Consider the following 22293-nt stretch of genomic DNA (forward strand, 5'->3'; position numbering starts at 1 on the left):
AGCCAGAGCTCCCCTGACACCCCCGGTCGCCGGCAGCTCGGCGCTGATGCTGCAGCAGCCGTAGTCCTCAGGCAGCAGATGCACGCACTCGCGCACACCCCACGAGCTGTGCGCTGGCTACAGAAATGAGGCGACGCAGCAAGCAAGCCCCTTATCGCCACCCTCCCCTCCTCCTCCCCCTCCTTCTCCTCCTCCTCCTCTCCTCTCAGGCTCTTTGTGCGGGGAGGTGCAGCGGGGGCCCCGGAGCTGAGGGTGGGCTGCGGGAGCTGGCGCACCGCGGCTGCTGGCCCTGGCTGTCCCCAGGGGGCTGTGGGTACCTGGCGGTGACAGAGCCGCCTCCCGGGGAGGCGCAGACACCCAAACAAACGTGACCGTGATGAGCAAATAGCTGGCACCAGGTTTTCGATAGGGGAGGACACCTAGCTGGCAGGAGGGGGGCACCAGCCCCAGCTTCCCCCCCCACCCAGTCCTGCCAGGGAGGGTCCCCTCTGCCCTGCTGGTTTATCGGAGGCTCTTCGGTTCCCTCCTTTCCTCCCCCCTCACACCTTCTCCGAGCTCCAGTCCGCCAACAGGGACTCGGAGAAGGCAATACCCTTGTCACTGCAACGTTCTCCCTCGTCCCTTTGTCCCCCTCGCAGGGCTTCTGTATCCCCTGGGGGCTGTGGCACAGCGCGGGGACCTGGGCAGAGAGAAGCAGCAGTGCCTGGAGACGGGGAGCAGAGCCTGGTGACACACCTGGCCACCCCGCCATGGTTAACGCCCTGCAGGGCAGACACCAGCCCCTGCACACATCTGTGGCCCCAGGATGCAAGAAGCAGGAGGTCCCGGGGGTCTCCTTGCAGCATCCCCCTCCCTGCTTTTCAGCGTGCTTTCAACAGCTGGAGCCTAAAATAAAGGCAAATTCAGGCTAGAAGCAAAACAGAGATTTGCAACCCAGATGGCAAGCAACACTTGAAACAATTAGTACCTGAGGCAGAGGGGATTTGCAAACCCTTGCAGGGCTGAGGCAGGGTGGGATGTCCTGGGAGGGGGAGGCTGAGGACTGAACCCTTGCAGGATTTGAGCTCTGCAGGGCCACAATGGCAAAGGGCTTCCACCAGACAAGCCCAGAACTGCATCGTGTGTGCCCTGGCCCAAACCCAGGGCCCCCCTGGGGCTAATCAAAAGCAGACTGATGTGGACAGGTCCGTGGGACAGCGTGGAATCTCAGGTGTGATTTCAGACTCGGACAGGCATCGCAGGACACCTGCCCCTCCTTTCTCTCCTCCACACACCCCTGGCAAAGCCACGTGGTTCTCTCCTCCCTCTCCAGGCACACACACTGTGGTCCCAGGCACCCACAGTGGAAACTGTGCCACCAAATATTAAAGCACCATTCACGGTACCTTTGCAAACATTACAGTCCTTCCCCGGATTAGAAACAGCTCGTGACAGGCGCCAGTCTGTTTCCTCCAACTGGGAACTCCTGCCCAGTAAAACAAGTCGCATGGCCTGGCCTTAATAACAGAAATATCCATAACGCACAAGTTTTAACACGATGTTGGATTGAACGTACATGGGCCATCACAGCCTGAGACCTTGACAGCTAACTCTGTGCATTGAATGTGGCAGCCCCACATCCCTGTCTGCAATGCCTCTCTTCTGCATGAGATACGTGTATACAGATACACTGACACGCATAGGTATATTCATATCCTCACTTACCTTTACATGAGGCACTTTATAGCATTCACATATTCATATTAAATAAAAACTTCCAATTTTTTATTTGGATAAATAGTAGGGTAAAAATATCTAATTCACAAGCTCCACAACTACCCTCATCTGCCAGTCCACATAAGACATGTGAAATCCAACCCAAGAGACAGACAGTTGGATATTATTAGTAATAACTCATCCTACTCAGCTCACCGATATTGTGCTGTGAATTTTGACATCTTTCCACTTCCAATACAGTCACAAGTGAAACTTGTTTTTCCTGAGACTCGCCCATTACTTCACACATATTCTCAGTTTGGAAAACAGTGTTTGATCTTCAGATCAAAGTAAAGCTGCCTCATTGTGATCTGTCCTATAGGTCAGATGACATTTAGTTTTCACAATGAATTTGTGAAACTCAGAACTTGGCTAACGTTGAAAATCCTGGGGAAAAGCAGTATATACAAGCAGCATTTAGGATATCTTTCTGCCAGCATTCCAGCCTGCATGCTTAAAATCCATAAAGAAAATTCATTTGCACAAATGTTCCTTGACAGATAACTAAGGAGAGGAGTAAAAATAGCATATATGCATAATCAGATTTAAGTTTCAAAAAACAGTGCTCTGTTGTGTGTTTTTTTTCTTTTCCCCCATGATCAACCTCTCCATCTATCGGTACTCCTACAAACATGTCCTCATTTACTATAAATGGCATATAAAAATGAAGATCTTTTTGGGAAAATGCCTTTGGTACAGGACCGGTCTTTGGACTACTTTGGTTTTAGAGATATGAAAAACAAAACAAAACAAAACAAAAACCAGCAAACAAAGAACAGCTTTGTTTTCTTTGAATAGCAAGAGCTGCCCTCTCCCTACCACACTAAAAAGGTAAAATAAAATAAGATTCCAAGCAATTTTTTGAATGTAGAATACAACCAGGCACTCTTTGAGTTTTCTTTCTTTGTGTGTGTGATTATTGAAATTGGGCTGACTTAGAATTAAAAAGTAAATTGTCAGCCCCACATCAATCAAGAATTAAGGTACCTTTTAAGAAGTCAGCGTGGGACAGAGCTGTCCAGTTACTCTCAGAGATGGGAGCGGGAGCTACCTAGAGGTGGATCTCACCCAGCAGCTGCACTGTTTTGAAGTAGACAAAAGACCTCACCCACTTTTGATTTACATTTTAAATCCCAAACAGATGTTGAGTTTCTATGATGATTATTATACAACTCTGATTACGAAAAGGTATCAGCCTCCCATCACGGGCCCAAACGGCAGGTGAGCACCATCGGCTGTTTCACCAAATCAGAGGGAAGTGCAACGCTACTGGTTTTAGCTCAGTCCTCCTTGAACCCTTTGCACTGCGGTGAGCTGCAGAACACCGCTGTGTTCCATGAGCTTGAATCGATCCCGGACACCATGGGCAGCACTGTCCTGAAACAAAGAGCAGGTTTTGATGAGCCGCAGCGGCTTCGCAGCGTGCCTGGGTGCCAGCCGCAGTCTGCGAGCAGAGGAGCCCCTTTCCCCACACTGCTGCTCGTGTGTGCTATTTCAGCACGTGAACGACGGCAGATGTGACTGAGCACAGAGCAGCAAGCCAGCGCAACGCTGCTGCCAGAGCAGGCAGCGCATGGAGGAGACGGCACTTTCCGGCTGCCTGTTACAGCACACCGGGGATTGGCACGTGAGCCCGATGTGCGACTCGCCAAGGGACCCGAGCTCCTCTGCACCCCGCGAAAGCATTGCTGATTCTCATGACATGTTCCTAGAAGTACCGGTAACTTGGGTCCAAATATCCCATCCTCAGACAAACCAGTACGCTCAGGGATTTCCTCCCCTGCAAACAAGCACCACAAGATTCATAGTAGGTCCGTTACAGGAAGGCAGATGCTGGTCAAAGCAAATTCTGCATGAAAATGGAGACCAGAAGAAAAGTCACAAGCCAGATACACACCTCACTCAGCCCCACCTGAACACCAAATCACACCTCTGTATTTACAAGAGTGAAGCTGCTTTGATGTGACAGAAAATTTCAGGCGGTCATGGGGTGCCAGCAGTCCTTCGCAAGGTTCTCTTTTTCTTGCTCAGGTAACACATCACTGCTGTTACCAAACATGCAGAATAAAAAAAGCTTCCAGAGCCAAGCTTATGGACTGTCTCCACTGCCTACACTCCCAACAAGTAGAGAATTATTTTCTGAAACGTGCCACCAGAATCACTTCTCTCCCTTTTCAGGTTGAGATAAACAAGACTTCATCCAGTCGGGTACGACACAGCAGCACTGAGGCCCCCAGTGATTTTTTCCTCGTCTAAGTAAACAGAATTACTATTCACCAGGAAACAGAGCTGTTCAGACCCAAGCCCCGCATCGCTTTGCTCCTCCATGAGACATCCCGTGGAAATGACTCAGCCTTTCCTCTGCAGCCAGCTCTGTGGCTGGACACACGGCTGCGGAACGGCGAGCATCTGGGTGCTCTCTGCCTGAGGAGCGAGCATGGTTTGCTGCCCGGTTAGCTACCGCTGAAAGCCTGGGTTTATTTTTTCCAGCAGCACATAAGAGACAAACTGAGAGTCATCTAGAGGTTTATTTTTAAGTGCAAGGTGAAAGAAGATGCTTGTGGAAGAGCTTTGCCTTCAGGCATCTCCAGACCAAGAACTCAGGTTTGGTGATATTTTAGTCAACAAACCAACTGGGCTACCTTAAAATTAATGAACAGAAGAAGATTAGCTTTAATAATCAGCTACAAACATATTTAAGAGCTGTACTGCCATAAACAGAAGTTATTTTATGCCAAGACTGAAAGGCATTTGTATATAGTGGCATGGATGTTCCTGTTTGTGCCTCTGCCCTGATTCTCTGCAAAAGTGCACTGCGCATCCCTGTCAGTAACAGGAAAAAATCAAAATTCCTGTGACATCAGTGTAGACATGTCAGTTGGACTAACTTTATGTAACAGCTCACATGTTGTGTGTGTGGAAGCCCAGTCTATTCTATAGCTTGAAGGATTAGGCAGCTGGCTCATTTTTATCTTCACAGGGTGCAAAATCATGAATCCCAACACCAGAAGAGGTCCCAGCACAACATACATCTGTGGTGCACAGGACTGGATGTGCTGAAACTGGCCTCCATCCAGCAAAGCAGAGAAGCACATCCTTGTCTTCAACATGTGAGTCACCTCACTAAGACTACGAAGATATTAAAAAAATAATTATGTGCCTGATGTATTACAAAAGGTTGTCAAATCCTAATCCTGTTCTCTTATCAGATCTGCACAAGTTTGCCAGGACCACGTTCACTGACTCTGAGAAAAATTTGGGCTTCTTCTTCATGACTGACACTCCCTGTTAAATGTTCAGGATGGCCATACATCTCAGATCAAGAACATCAGTTTCCTCTCAGATATTCAGCGAAAATATCCATTAAAGAAATCCCAGTTCTGCCCCTCCCCAGCTGTGAATTCTTATTCCTTTACAGCACTGTCTCAGTCAAAACTGGATTTGATCTGACCGTGTCCTCTGGCGGAGCAGGCATTTTTGGAAAAGGAGGGCATTGTTTGAAGGTAGAAAATGGAAATATTTTTTCCTGGGTTAATCCATATTCAGTCATCCCAAAATGTCAACCACAAAAGATCGCCTATCTGGTGCATAAAAGATCAGCGCCAATCAGCTAGGAAAGGTCACAGAACAAACAGAAGAGATCAGCTCCCACAGCTCTGCATGCTCCCAGATTGGGAACACGTTATTCTGTTATTCCGGTGTCTCCGGGGCCCCAACCCAAGCCAGGAACCTGCAGCAGCAACCAACCAACATCCCCCTGCCTGCTGCAATGCCATGGCAATCATATCCAAGGGCCCTCCACATCAGTATGCGCAGAAATACCGGTTTGTTCACCCCTCAGAATTATGACACTTGGAAACACCAATGTAAATGACAGCATATCCTCCCTGAAATACCTACATCTCAGCATGGGACACACGAGAAGCGTGGGCTATATGCCACTGTCAAATTAAACATAAGGCCACTTTACATGTGACAAAATACTGTAAATAGTCCTTCACGGGCCCAGAGCAAGTTGCCTAGAGATTGTCACGTTACTCAAATGGATCTTTCTCCATCTTTTCACAGATCTGACGGTTCATCCTCTGTCAAGAGCTTGACAGAAACAGACTCAACAGGTCTCCACTGAGCTGGAGCCCCTCAGAGTTTGCCTCCTCCCACCTGTGTCTAAGCATCACCACCAGCTGCTCACAGCCAGCCCTTGCTTTGCTCAGAAACTAAGTTCTGCCCCACTGCTTGACTTCATATAACTTCTGAGCCCAATTTGCTGCAATTGTGTGATCGATGCCAAGCCTGCTGCTTCCTGGGGCTACGTTAACGACGCAAGACCCATCTGTTTCTTAATAATGAAACCAAATTACCTGGACTGGGATCAGAAGGGCCTGGCAATGGTTTTCTGTGACTTTCACCTGACTGCCGAGATCACGGCACCATGTTGATGCACTACAAATGAGAACGTGAACAGACTTGATCGCTAATGAAAGGGACTTTGAGCAAAAACTGCCGCGTCTTGGATGGAGGCAAGGCTCTCCAGGAGGTGGAGTTAGACCCTTCACTGGCTCACTGCTTCTGCAAATGTGCAAGTGGGGCCTTACTCCACTCCCTGTCACAGAACTGGAACCAGTTTACCTGAGTAAAAATGCTGGTCTCAATTTCACTAACCAGAAGGAATGTAATCCCTGAGGACTGGGAAAGGGGCCATGAGCTAGAACTTCTGCCTTCTGACTCAGTTAACGATGTAATAACATCTATATAAGTAGTGATAAAACAAGACACATCTGATCTAACTTTAGAGATAGAAAAGTCAGGTTTACCTAAGCTCATCTGACCAACTATCTAGGCTGTACAGTCAAGAAAGAAGACATCTCCTGATGGCATTTCATTCCCATCCAAAAAAGCACCACTATTTCACAGTTGTATTAGAGAAAATACTACCTCTGCCTCAGTGAGATACCCTTGTGAGCAAGTTCAGTCTGCAATTTACCTTATACATAATAAATAATATTCACTGTCAAAAATATTCATCAAAAATAAAGAAATACTTAATAAAGGTCCATGGAGCTCACCATCTTGTTTCTGACAGTGCTCATTAATACAAGTGAACGTAAAACCAGCCCAAACACTCACACAGTCACACTTCCCCCCACACACACCTTCCAACAACTGGCCTCATGGAAACTCCTGGTTTAACAGAAGCTGCTGCTTCCAAGAGCACAGGAAAGGTGACATCTATAAATCACACCGGGAAACTGAGGTGAAAAATATAACATATCCTAAGTAAACAATGGGAAAATCATTATCATATGTGAGATACACTCCTTTTGCAAGTAACACTCACAAGAAACATTGGCTTGGAAGACAGTCCTCCAGCCAGCATTTGCTGTATTGGATTTCAATAGGTCTGGGGGAAAAAAAAAAACACGTGTGTGCAAATTCTACAGAAGCAAATTAGAAGAAATTCAGAGAAGTCAATTCAGAGAAGCAGGCTGCTAGCAGAACATCTGCTGCTGCTCCCAGTATTTGCATTAGGCTGCTGGGTACATTTCCAGGGACTCAGAACTCATCAGAAAGCACGGAAAGGTTTTGTTGCTATGCAGAGAACCAATGCTCAGAAACCAGAGGAACAGCTACGAAGCTGCCCCAGCTGAGCACTGTTACTCCTCGCTTAAACCCAGCTGAGCTACAGCACGGACACATTTGTTTGGGCAGAGACTGGGTATCTATCCAACTTGGGGCTGCATTTCTAACGAAAACCACCAGGAAGCTAGTAGATTAAGCTGCAGAAGTGGATACAAGCATAACGCCAGGATTTTAATTAAATTCCCAGTCCATACGTATGGCCTTAGTAACTCCCCTATCATACTGCTAAATCATGCTGGGCTAAACTCACAGCAGAGACACACAATATTTACCAGATGATGATATATCATTAGACTTTCTGTCCTCCCCCCTGAACCCTCTTCTCTTTGTTTATTATTCTCATTTTCCATCTCTTCCTGCCAGAACCTTTCCTTGTTTCGTTAAAAATCGCGACATACTTTTAAGGAGCAGTATCCACACAAAAGCATCAGTATCTTGATGTCCTCATTCTTCAGCTGAGGTCAACTTAATTCTGTTTACAAACAAACAGTTTAGTTTCATCTTCAACGCAACATTCCAAAGCTGAGGAGCTTTTGCTGGGAAAGAAAGGACAAACAGCAGGATTAGATCCTCAGGCACAGAACCAAGCCTGCTAGTTTGTAAGAACTTACCTTGGCTGATCTTTTAACATCATCATTTAACCAATCCCACTCAGCCCACTCCATGTAACTGAAACGAAGGAAAACCTCCTTGTATTTTCTCGTGTACTCTTTGTCACAGTTACAAGAGGGTACAGAATCTAATCGCACAGCTGCACCTATTATCAGAGTTGCACAGGAAAAACACATAATACACAATTCAAGGAAGCCTGCGGGGTTCTGTGCGGCCTGCAGGGATTCCTAGGCAGTTGCCTCATACGATTGGAGCAAGACATAGCTCTCAGAGCTTACTGGTATACGCATGTCCTCTGGACCGTAACTGGAACTGGATGGCTCTCACTTCTGCAAATATGGCTTCTACGTTCACAATATGGATGCTTAAAGGCACGCATTTTTTTCTGCCTTTCTTCTTCCTGGCTTGCAAATACGAGCCAGGATGTTTCAACAATAATGACATGCACGAACACCAGGGAATCAGAGAAGAGCTGTTAAGGCTGGAAGAAACTTCCACTTTCTTCAGTGTTGTTCTTTTTTTTTTCTTTTTTCCCAGAGCTGTAATATATGAAATGTCTTACTCAGTGATTATATTTTTAAACCCTCACTGCCATAAATTTTTAGCCCACTTAAAAAAGTTCTGATGCAAAGTCCTTTCAGGAGGCTTTCAGTAAAATATAGTTTCCTGTACAGGAAGCACGCTGTGGAACATTAATTTGTAAACAGTTACAAATCAAAGAGGACCGATTTCCAGTACTTTCACTCGAAAACCCGAACGTATACAATTACTGCCAAAACCAGACACGAGAGGGACACCTAGAGGTAGCTCTCGTAATTGCCCCAGCAAGGTCATTCCGCTTTCTTTTCCCCGTTTCGGTGCAGGTCACTGGCGATGTTTAATTACAACAAAACGTACGCGGCGCCTCCGGCTGTAATTAGCAGCAAACCTGAAAGCGCAGGGTCCAGGCAAGCAGCTGGTGGGGTTTCTGCCCTTAGCACTGGGTTTTTCTATTCAGCAGGAGCTCGGGCAGCACCCAGGCGCGGCCGTGAGACCCGTGGGGGCTGTCCCCGGGGCAAGGAGCCGCTCCGGGGGCCGCTGTCCGCGGTGCTGAGCCGCCGCTCCCCGGCCGCATCCTGCTCCGCCGCCCCCCGGCAGCGTGGAGGCGGATTGAAGAAGGAGCCCCGGGCCTTTGCACCATTTTCCGAGCAACCAACACCGGATCGCAATCAACCCGCCAGCGTTTCGTTTGTGTGCGGTGGCTACGCGGCGCGCCCCCGAGAAGCTAACTTTTAGCAAAATCTTGGGGGGTTTCACATCTGCTCCATCTTCACCGGTGTATCGCTAGAAAAACTTACCGCTTGTACAAAAGCACAAGGCATCTAGCAGTTAATAATCTGGATCACATACTGAGTGATTACATTCAGTAAACGAATTTTTAAGCTGCCAAAACACCAGTTTATTTCTCATTCTACGGTTTACTCTATTTATATTTATTGCATTCATTTCAAGGAGAAAAAAAAAAACAACATGGATGCCACGTGCAGCATCATAAAAGTTGCTTATTAATCATGTTGAGTGATTTCTAATAAAGAATGATATATATCGTAGCAAACACAGTTACTATGTAACTCTGTACATGCTGCCGATCAGATTATTATTTGATATTGTGGTATATTCTGATTCCTTAGATTTGTTTTTCTCTTCCAGCCCTAGGGCGTTGGTTCTTAGAGTAATCTAATCATTTCACATACCAGAAGTAGGGAGCACATTTTCTCATTATTAAAGAAAAATAAATAAAATACACCACCATAAGCCTTTTTCCAAAACATTTGCAAAAGAATAGAGAAAAGATAATGTTTTTGTGTTAAAAAAAATGCAATGGTTTTCAAGTTATTATCACCATAACAAGATTTTCTTCAGTTAATGTTAGGCACGGTACTCTCATAAAAGGCAGTTGGGAACAGAATGGAGTTATTATTGTTATTATCTTTTCCTTTTAAAGCAAGCTTTACACCTGACAACAATCTTGGGTACAAAATTAACTAAATACATAGCACTGATGTTTAAAAGGCCATAAAATCAACCTGTGCAACATCTGAGCTACATTGTTTGAACAGGAAAAAATTGTCAGTTCAGCAGCATATTCAGTATATTTACCGTTCCAATCAGTAGTAATTAACAATAACATTTGCTTTTTCCTTCTTAAATAGTGTATTTTTAAGTTACCAAAGCAAATTCAAGAAGTCAAAGAACTAACACATTCTTAATATTAGGAAATATTAGACTTTAATTTCTTTATATAGTTTACCATCTCTACAGAGGATTACTTGCCAGGAAATACCTTCTAGATTTTTCCTCTAAAAAAAATATTGCTTAAATACATCTTACCTGAATACGACTTTCTTAACCCCAAAGCCATGCTGCTTTACAAGCTGCTCCTACCCAGACAATTGCAGTCTACATTTGGAGCAGACACACAGGGAGTAGATCAGAGAAAGTTTCAGGCATATTTAAAGTATTCTCTAAGGTACCGGCCAGAAACATCAAGCCCATACTCGCGGTATAGAGAGATCATTAATGGGCATTAGTGACAGACCATTATGACTTTCAGAGATCATTAAAGATTCATAATGTATCTGTATTGTTCTGGCAACATCTAACCATTTCTTGGACATAAATGTACATTTCTCCTACATGATTTACTTAAACTTATTATTTTTGAGTGTCAGATTTTATTTTCTGCCTCCTAGAATTACAAAGAATGCCTGTAACAGGATACTGTAGTACATTACGCCAGCTATAGGAGTCTGGTGCTTGGTTTAGTTGGTATCTTCTATTGCAAGGCATTTTGCAATATGAATAGCTTTAACAACATTCCTGAAGTAGGGTATGTGCCATACTTTCTATCTTCTTTAAATAAGCTGCACTACTGGTGTACCATAAACGTTGCAAGTATTAAAAGCAGTTACAAGAATTACATTTGCTAACTATACTGAAATAATTACCTTGTAGCCACCTTTTGAAATTTTTGAGCTTTACTCTGCATTTTCAGAAAAGATCCTTTTTTGTCATCTGGACTTAGTGAAAAATATTGAAGATATTCTAGTTGTGCTCAACAAAACCTGCTATCCCTAACACAGTTTTGAGGAAGGAAGAAGCCACTGAGGTTTGGTTTTGAAGATGTACAGTACTGCAAACAGTAGTGTTCAGTTGTGGCAATCAAGGTCTGGATCTGAATTTTCTGTTGCTGAACTTGACCGAGACCATGTGTAACTCATCCTTCTTCAGCAGAGCAAGTTAAGCCCCTGGCCACATATTACATGAGATTTATGCAATCTAGAAGCAGAGTCAGATTTCAAAGTCAAATACTGTCTGTAAGCATGATTTAGTCATTGTGGAGTCCGCTACAATTACAAGTCATATGGAAAAACTATTTAAAAAGGCTCCACCTCTACACCAGCTACCACTCCCTCCACTACAAAATGTTTATAAGTCATGTGTGCATGAGCTTGGTTTACTTTGCAGTGCAATGGACCAGCAGCGAGCATTTACCAACTCGCATATCAACAGGAAAAGGACTAGCCTCCAGGTAGGGAGCAGCAACTTCTTAAATCCTTCTAACACAATCAGTAGCAAATGCAAGATGCTGGGCTTTAGGTACACAAAATCACTGTTGAAAATTAGATGAGATCTAGAAACTGAAGTCAGCAAAGCATTTTAAGGTTTTCTAGCATTTATGCTTTGCTGAATGTAGACCAAAAAGTTGCAGCATGCCAATTTAACAACTAAGAAATAATTTTCCCAAAATGGTATTTTAGTGTTTACTAATTCACATTACTGCTTATGTATTTGGAATTTGCAACAAGTATGCAGCAATGAAATCATGCTGTGAATTGCACGAGTTTAGACTATTCACTGTTTATTATGCCATGGCTGCATATAATCAAGCTGTGAATATTGTTGATATCCAAATACACTGTACTATTAAAAACATCTTTAATTATTGCTGCCAGCAGACAAACAGTACCACATCAAGAAAACTGCAGTGGGGCAAAAATGAAGTTGATCTTGAGACCTTTCCACAAAGCCAGAGTTTTCAATAAAAAAAAAAAAACAACAAAAAAAACCAAACAAAGTCAAAGGCTATTGTGGAGGAATGCACTCAAGCCCATCAGCAATTGCCTGCTGAGTGCTGTTGATTTCAAACCACTGACCTCAAGTCAATAGGTTTTATGTCACCCATGTCAATTATTGACAGGCAGTGAAAAGCCAGCAGTGGCTTTGCTTACTCCTTTGCAGTTACGAACAAGATTAATCTGTTTGTAAATGTAACTTTTTCCACAAGCAGCAAAGCATTTATTTTTTTTCCAAAGCCTGCATGAACTTTTAATGACAAATTCCCCAAATTTAAACAGTTCTTCCTAAAATTTCAGGATTCTGTCCTCTTCAGCTACCTCAAGAATCACTTAAGCTATTCAGAATTATTAAAGTTTTTCAGTAAAATTGGACTTGTACATTGAAAACGTAACCTGTGTTCATCTGACCCTTATTACCGTCTTGTTTTTCATTGCATAGTAACTTGTTTTGTTGTTTTTATAAAAGGAATACAGAGCTTGTGTCCAATTTCCACTTTGTTTTGATCACTTTATGTCTGTTGCATACCCCAACCAAATGCCCAGCTGGTTTGCATGGCAGGAAGAGGCTGAGAGGCCGGGCTCCAGTTCTGCTGCTGCCGCTATGGCCAAAGAATGTCAAATGCAAAATACAGACAGCAAGTGCAGCACTGCTGTCTCAGCAGTCCCATGCTAACATCATGCAGTGTTAAACAGCAGCAGCAGCAGAAACCTTCCAAAGAAACACAGATGATGACTAAAAGAAGGTTTCTGCCTTCTTGGATAAGATGGAATAAGGAGAAGAAAGTGATCTGAACTACCAGACCAAACTGTCAGAGATACCAGAGCCTGTTGCTCTGCATAGATTTTTATATAAGCCATCATTATAATTTCACAGTCACTCAGATGTTTAAAGTTTAGCCCCAAAACAAAATGACTCAATTCATCCTGTTGTATTTCTATATCAGATTACTAGAAGTATCATATATTTGTATATTAGCCTAGAAGTATCTATTATTCCATTCCATTCTTCCCCTCCCTTTTTTGACCTGACTGTACCACTGTGTCGTGCAATCCATATATAAGGAAGAAACTCTGGAAGAATTAAACTCTTTAATATTCTGCTGCTGGGAATGTTTCTGTCTCTAGTCCCTAAACGAAGCTGCGTGAGGTCAGTGCAGGCGCCAGCACTTTCTTTTCTTAGCATCATCTGCCACCTGGTGGTACCTTCCCAGCGAGCGGCAGGCAGCACTGCTGTGCAAGGACCCTGCATGTTCCTACGGGCACCTGGAGGCAAGAGCCGGTTGTGAGGCTGCAGAAAGCCATAAGAAGCACAGCTGGAAAGCGTCTATGCAGTTCATGTCCGCACCCAAGGCAGCATGTTTAAGCAGTGTTCTGCAATTAAGGCATTTGGTTTTAACAGAAAGGGTAAGTTTGAAATTCAGATTTTTAGCATATGGCACTAAACAGCTGCAAACTCTCAAGTGTCAGATATTGGCCTAATCCACCCCTAATTCACTACAAATGCAGTACAACACTTGTGAAGAGTTCTTGAGCACAAAGGAAGCTCAGTTGCATAAACAGGACAGCCACATATGGGACTGAGAGCAGAAAGGTGTGAGAACCCCTTTGTAAGCTATTTGCAGGCATGTAACGATGTCTCAAAGTTGTACTGTGTGAATAAAGCAGAATACCTACGTACGGGTCTGAACTTTTTCAGTTATTATATTCTCTTTGGAATACAATAATTCTAGTATATTCTATTCAGCACATTTCAATAAAGCTGCAATACAAAGTATAATAAAAAGTACCTTCTGTTCTCTCCTTCAGAAATCAATAGCCCTTGTTTGCATTGTCCCACGTGCTGCATAAGGACAGGATGACACTGGAGCTGCCCTGCTGAGGTGACCTGGTGTCTGAGTCGGGTAGCCGTGCAGCTGCCAGTGCGAAAGTAAATATTTTCTGCTAGGAATATGCCAGTTGAGGAAAGCCTAAAGGCCAAAGCTACTTGCACAGTGTGGCACTGTGCAGCGATACTCAGGCTACCTTGAGTCTAGCAGCATTACTATCAATTAGCAGACAGAATGCTTTGTCAAGCATTCCCAAGATACCCAAGAAAGCAAAAGTACCTTCCCAGTGACTCAAAGATAGGCATCTCGAGTGATTTCCATATCTTATCTGTGTGGTTATACATTAGATTACTGGTCCTTGCTACCTTACACACCATGGAGGTGGTAACAGCTCCATGTATTTGCAGAGGTTTGGGGTAGGATGACTGTACAGCAGCTCAGGGTAATGACCCTGCTCCTTGCTTGGCTCTTACCATACACCCTCCCCACATGACATGCGCATAACGTGGCGAAATGCTGATGAATGCACCAAGTAATCTTGTAGCCTTCTGTGTATTTACATGAGCCCCATGTGATGGTGTTCCTCTGGTACATCATACCTGGAAAGCAAATGTCAAGCAAACTTCTACCACAAACAGTTTTTACTCACTTCCCAAGCACAAAAGAAAACACAGCAAGTACCTCCTCCAAGCTTTTACAGGAGCGTGATCCTACTCATATCTGGTACTCCAGGTGCTGGAGAGCAATTCCTAAAGCTAAAAGGAGCTTTTGTCCTATTTTTCACTGCAGCTGAAAAATAAGATTAAACCCTCAGTAGCTTACTTACTGAAGAAAGAGAACTGGATGCTGCATATATATATATATATATATTTTTTTTTTTTTGTGATGGGGTTTGCAGAAACACCTAAGAGAGTTAGGAGCATAAAACCCATTACATTTCCCTGACACACGTGTATCGAACTCTCCAAAGTGCTTTTGAAAAACCCCACTGAAAATCACATATTGACACAACTGCAAGGAAATAGCAGACAGATTTCTGGGATGAGGAGATCAGCAGACTTGACCTCAGTCTCCCTGAGATGAGGCCCCAGCAGCCCAGAAGAGTCAAGTCTGGTAACTATGTCCCTAACCAAGGAGATTCCAAAGACCCTGGGCCAGGTCACAGTCACGTATGATGTACCCAAAGCCCTGTCCTGGCCAACTGGCAAGCAGCCCAACCACAGCGGCTGCAGTGTTCGGTAACGTGCAGATGGTTTTGAAATGACGGTGTCTCTTGCCAAGTCTGACCCATTCTGACTCCTCTGTTTCTGCATTACCCATGCCATTTGCAAATGCTCTGTGCAAACAACTCACAAGGAAAGCTTTCTCTCAGCAGCCTGCAAGCATTTACAGCCAAAATCAATACACACATCAGTACTCATAAAACAGTCATATCATTTATGATAATTAAATAAATTAGCTCTAATAAAACAATTATTTCACTGTTTACCAGAGGAAAATAATAGGTTGAAAGTCATTTAATTTGACAGTAACTTGGGGTTGGGTCTGATCCTTCAGACTTTATTCTTCATTTCCTACTTATGTTTTATAGCAGTGTGAATCAGCACTGTTTTAATTTTCTGGTATAATACATGAAAATAAGCTATTCAAAATTCGAAATAAGCCATGGACAGAAAAGGAGGAGCAGATGTCCCTGAGTGTGATTTGGATAAGGAAGCACCCTGCACTGTTTGGAAAGTCAGCCTCAAGTTCTATATGCAAATCTGTAAAACTAGAATGCATTGCAATTTGAATCAGATTACGTTTAGACCTGGGAACTCCTGAAAAGACAGAAGTTGTACTACACTGGTACAGGTATAAGTGAGGTGGGAGTCTCCATCCCTGCCACCCTACCTAGACTTGCATCATCAGCCACACAAGCTAATGCCATCCTTGAAGTTTGATGTAAGCACAAAATTCCACATTTTTTTTTCCAAGCTTACATTCTACAGATGACATGTTGCACCAAACACTAGCAGAAAAGCGAGGAAGAAAACCACTAATAATTTAAATGAGCTGTTATGTGCTACTATCATACATCAGGTCTTCATTCTTGCTATTAAAAACACTGCCGCAGTGCCATGGTTATATTCAATTTATGCTACTCGTGGGGAACTGATCATGCAGGAAGAATTTTGTTAATAAAAGATGCTTGTGGTGTTTACCAGAAATACAAGAATTAACCTGTACCAGACAAAAAAAAGGCTCTCGTTGGTTATTTTACAGACATCATTCATACTTTCCTTGTTACAAAGCGTGACACAAACACTCAAAAAATCTCCATAAAATACTTGCCACTAGAGGAGGCTATTTCATCATTTTTTCCAGTGACATACCATTACAGGGAAATTTCAGCGGAGTTTCATAAAACCACCACTGATGTTTTCTGGCTAGTCCTATGATGAATTCATCTGAAATCAGCAAATTGCTCAATAGCTATATTTGTACTTAGTCTTGAGCCAAATTAAAATAAATAAACAAAATCCACAAAGCCCACAGAGTTCCTAACCTGGATAATTTCTGTCCTTTTAAGTATGAAGGTACATTTCACTGTCTGTAGACCTGCTGAAGGGAAGATGTTGGTGAACAAGTCAGGGGATTTCTGGGACCCTACTGGTCTGAAAATATATAATCATCAGCAGAAAAACTTCAGCTTGAGGAATCGCCAATGAAGCCCTACCACCAGCAAGTGCAAGAGTTTTCTTCACTATTTCCATTCTTTCTTTGAAGTTTTTTGAGCACGTGGCCCCAGATTCACATCCTGGAAATCCTCAGCATCCAGGTTCTACAGCCTCAGACTGTTAGACTCCAGGTCCCAAATCTGGGGATTCATTCCCTTTCTTGAAAAATTGTGTGGTCTTACATTTTGTTCCAGATCTGGACAGAACCGAATTTTAAAACACCCCAATTTTCTATGAAACAGATTTGCCCTTTCCAGCCTGGTCTAGATATAAACAGACATTAAGGGAAATGGGCCGTGTAATTCTGTTGAACAAATCTTGTACTCATAAAACATCTCTGGCTGATGGTCCCAGAAATAGATGCCCTTTCTCAAACCACAGAACATACACATCCCAGAGGAGATCAGAACAGCTACAGGAGGAAGGCTTGTGCAACAAACCCATCCTTTGACCTATGCATCACAGGCTGTTGAGCCCTGTGGTGTCTTCAGAGTCTCCTTCTTGCCTGTTCTTAAACTTGAGCGACAGAGGCTCAGACTTGTGTTTTGGCCACAATGCTCCATATTCAAGTAACGTTTATGCTCAGAGAGGCCTTTGACAGAGGGTGACAACTGCAACTTTCAGCCATGCTTCCAGAGCTCACTGAGTTTTGCCAGCTCCCAAGGCAGCTCACAGAGCCACAGTCTCCCAGACGGCACCCTTCTTTAGAAATGACCTAAAAAGCCACTTGTATCCTCTACCACAAGCCAGGCTAGAAAGTGCTTCATACACTGGGAAGGATACTTGAGAGGCTGGGAATAATATTGCACAGGGCTTAAATGATGTGGGTACCACAACTCACATCATGAATCTGGGGCTACAAGACACCGAAAATGCACCTTTCTCATTGCAGCACTTCAGAGTCCAAGCACTTCAGTAAGAAGCACCCATTTTCGGGGACAGAGTCTGGAAGGCAGCTGTTTAGCGCTGTCTTCTGTGCTGTTCCTCTGGCTTCCAACTCATAAACTCCAAATCTAAGTCTGCATCATTAAACATTGCCACCTCCACTTCCTTTCCAAAGCAGTAGCTGTAAAACAAAGTAATTTAATTTAATTACATTTTTTTAATTAAGCAGCTATGTGACTATGTGCTCGATTACAATTGTGAGAGCTCTAACCCCACATCTCAGCATTAGAGGGAGTCCTGCTCCCATTTAACTCTATTTGCAGAGACAAATAGAGGGAAGTTGGGAAGCATGGCTTTAGGGAACATCTCAGCAGTCAGTCAGCAGCACTAGAGAAGTGAACAAGGAAAAAACCTGAAAGCGTATCTCATGCTCTGCAGTGGATCTGCAGCACAGAGCAGTGAAAAAATCCAGTCCTTCTCCTTACATCCAGCATTCCTGCTCTAAGAAACCCTGCTCTGGGCTGCAGGACTGGAAAGAAGATTCACACAGATATTCAGGTTCAGTAACTTTGGAGACCAAAAGGTGAGCCTTTCACGTACTTAATTCTTATATTGATGGGCTTGGAGAAATTTGTCAGACATGGGCAGATGGATAGGAGTCACCCATTTCTCCAGTTCTTGGATATTATGGTAATGACTGACGAATACAGACGTCCATAAATAAATGGGCAGATGACTCCAGTGACATCATGTTCTTAAGTACTTCAGTGACAGAGACAATGAAAGGAGACAGGCAGACAGAAAACAATCCAGTCACATGCTACCTGCACGTTAAGAAGTGAGTCACATTACCTTTTTTTGTGTAGATCTTCAGAGGTGTACCTGGCCAGTTGCTAAAGGTGCGGGAAGATTCAGCCAAGACAAGTTTCTGCTAGTGCTTTGTCTGTGCAAACACCATCAGGACACAAATCGTGTTGCACATTCAAGAACCTGGACCAGATCTTGATTTCATGGCTTGGATTGAAAAGCCCAGCCTCAGAGATCCTAGGGAATGTTCCCTTCAGCCCTATTTACCACTCTGACCCCGTATACTGTTCCTCTTTATTTTAGCATTATGTACCTTGGAACTGAACTGAACTTTTGCAGTGCTCCATACCCAGTAAGAGAAAGTAATGGGAGCCAGTTAAGAACTTGTTCCCAAAATATTATTCTGGACTCCACCATCGAACAAGTGGCTCTGCAATCCATAGCTGGGCAAGAACAGGCTTTCTTAAAAGCATTTTTAAAAACAACAACATTATAGTAAGCTCAAGCTCATTTACAGGAGAGCTCTGAATTCCTCTGACAGAGTCCCCAAGTTCCCAGCAACCAAGCAGCTCATCTGTTTGATCACCAACTAATATGCTAACAGAAAACAGGACAAAGTTAAGCTGAGGAATGATAAAGAGAGCAGCTCGTTTCATATTCTGTTTGAGACATGGGGACGAGAGGACAAGTAAAAACGGAACTAGGAAGAAATGTTCTGTGTGTGGCATGGGAGCCTGTGCTTTCCTGTTCTCTGCGAACAGGCTGCATATGGAAATATGAGCATTAATGAGAGATGATTTAGGGGATTTGAAGTGGGGAAATTGAGTTTCCCTTCACTCTCCCCTGTTAAGCACCATCATGATCATTGATGCCTAAAAGCTGTCATCACCTGGAGGCTTTTCAGAGACGAGCTGTAGCCCTGTTTAAAAACAAGTGTTTCAAGTCAGGCACCCAAATCTATGCTTGCATGCCTAACACAGAGAAAGGCAAGTCTCACATCACAGCAGCTTTACAGCTCACCAGCACAAGGAGAAGCCCGCAAAAGCCACAGGCTGACAGAGCTATGCAAACATCCTGCCGACAGCTGAGTTCTGCCAACTTGCAGGACTCCAGCACAGAATCTCAGCCCGATTTTCAAACAGGAGGACTCCTGGAGTCAGTGCAGAAGCCGAGAGATCTTCTCAGGTAAGAGACTTTCCAGGACTTAAAGGTGTTTGTTTTTCTGAAAAACTAGGTCTTACCTTGCAGCTTAGACAAAAATAATTCACTTGGGTGTTGAGTTAACCACAAATATCAGAAATCTCAGTAAAATGCATAAAGGAGCTAAATCTCAGTGAAAATTTTCCATCTAGAAATGCTATGCACAGAGAAGCAAAGATTATTTTTAAAGAGCATAATAACAAGTACATAGCATCGCTAATGTCAAGATTTCAGACAATCTGCAGATGCTGTTACACTAAATTACCGTCCAGCACACGAGGCTGTTTTGGGATGTCTCTAGGCTCATTTTTATGCTGCCTCATGGATTCAAACCTCCTCTTGATTTGGGCTTCCTCTAGTGCACAGCAAGCAACTTTTATGGGCTTGTTCTTTGCTGATAGAGTTTTGGTACTTTAACAGAGAAAAGTCTTTACCCCTTTGCCACTTATTAGAGAAACTATTTTAATTCAGGTGACATTTATAAGTTTTCTAGAATCCAGAAGAAAAGAGTGAATGGGGTAAATGCTACCTGACTCTATGACGATGGCAGTTAAATAATATCACACATGCCCACTGCACTTCTAAATTTGTTTTTCTGCATCTTCTTATATTGTCTTTTATGTCAATCACCCTCCTTGGAATAAAAAGTCCCTCCTCTTCAGCTGGCATCCAACATGGTATTCAATGTAGTTTTTGGAGCCAGACTTCAGTTTCCAGATTTCCCAAAGTGAAAAATTCCTTCCCTGTACCTTCAGCTGTAACATGTCTGGGACACAAATCATCTGGCATGGTCATCAAGGCTTAATTTCTGGGAGAAACATTCAAAGAGTGATGCTGCTGATCTGCCTCTTCAGACAGCTCTAGACCTAGCCCGGGAGGAAACCAAGTCCTCTGACGATCACCGTAATGACCACTCGAGGAACCCTGACTAGTGCCCATCACAGGTACCAATGAGCTTTCTGGTGGATAATATACGAACCTTCTCTCCCATAAATTAGTATTCCAAGGAAAAAATAAGGGATATATCTGACTTCACAGAATTCTTTCTGGTTGGGCCCTAGGTGACTCTGAAACGGGTGGGAATTGATTCTCCATTGCCTCATAGCTCAGGCCAGGCTAAGTGCAACTCTGAAACGGAGAACAACGCCCTGTGTTTTGCCCTCATTCAGCACTTCAGTGCTCTCAGTGCTGTGCTGGTGCATTTGGGGCAGCAAAGGCATATGGGATTTAGTGGGGAATTTGATGACTTCCAAGGTCTGACAAAGTAGGATTTTCTTGAAAATGGGAACACTTCCAAGTTCATTCTTTTAACTCAAGCTTTAGCTGCCCTAGATAGAGGGCAAGGTATGGTGCAGAGGTACTCTTTTGTGTGTGTTCTCACAATGCTGACGACACATCACTTAGACTGATGGGGGTATGCACTTTCTGCTATTTTTAGGCTCCTGCAAACCTAAAGAGGGGGTAAACAACACTGCCCGAGCTAGAAAAGAACAAGGTAGCATTGAACAGAACAGGTCATATGAGGAAATTGTGTGGGATGCTCATTTTTATCATCTGTTTCCTTAATTTAAAATACACAAGAGCATCTTCTGTGCATCAATGCAGCTGTCAGTCACAGAGGTGGCCACTTGACTATAGGACTGATGTACAGTAATAACAACTCCCTTTTTGGCAATTCATCCAGAAGAGTCAAGGGGGAATTCGAGTACCTACTTAAAGCACTAAAAAAGGCTAAGTGCCACTGGAGATGTGCACAAACATTTCACCCCACTGTGAGGAAGAAAAGTGATGGGTATGGAGAAACCAGGTACTGATGAAACTGTTTCGAATATCCTTTTACCCAGGAATATATATTTGACTCAATACTCAGTATTAATAAGTTTTCCCAAATCTTTCCAACTTTAAGCCAGAGAATTTATTTAAACAAAGGTGAGAGTCAGATGACAATTTAGCTGTAGTTATGTCAAGCTAAACGGTCACCTAATAAAAGAATGACAAGAAAATACTTAGGTTCCAGCTTTCCTGAACTTTAAGCTGTACGCTGTGCCTGCAAGAAAGCCAGGCGCTTTCATTTAATTCATCAGAGGAAAAAATATTCTGGAACGGAGCGGGAAGAGCTGGCTGGCTCCTGACGACTACCCAGGGTGGCCAGGCGAGGCCGTGCGAGCTGCATGGATGCCAGACGTAGCACACTGCAGCATCTGGCTACCACAGCCGGTGGGGACCGGGCACCTGCGCCAAATGGGGCCCCCTCTGCCCACTGCTCCCTCAGGTGTGGGGTGACTCCTTCCAACAGCATACAGTGATGGTCGTCTGTGCTGATGCAGTTCTGAGAATACACAACGGGTATTTTCCTACCTCTGCTGCTGCTAGGACAGTATTGCAACAACCAGGCTACAGTTAATTCAGGATAATTTGAGAGGCAAATTTTACTAAAAAAAATAAAATATATATATATTTATGCTTAACTCCATATTTTCCTGTGCTCTTCCAATCGATCTGTGCAGCATCCAGTGTTTGTTTTTATCTTTGCCTGCAATTAAACCTACAGGAAACGTGGTAAACATTACCTTCCCATAGGGAATATTACTCAGCAAGCCACTGACAAACCACTAGATAAAACACCTAAATGACACCAGCATCAATTTTTCACAAAGAGAGACTGAGATGAACATCTTGCAGTAATAATGTTAATTACACTTGGTGGATAAAATGAGAAGAAAAAACACC

General features: G+C 43.6%; 1 protein-coding gene across 11 annotated transcripts in view; it reads right to left on the reverse strand.

The window, feature by feature from the left end:
* Positions 1-22293, reverse strand: part of FGF13 (fibroblast growth factor 13) — a 297718-nt gene that overhangs the window by 60798 nt on the left and 214627 nt on the right. The window lies entirely within an intron of this gene.

This window comes from Anser anser (assembly GCF_964211835.1).
Source record: "Anser anser genome assembly, chromosome: 13".
NCBI classification, from domain to species: Eukaryota; Metazoa; Chordata; class Aves; order Anseriformes; family Anatidae; genus Anser; species Anser anser.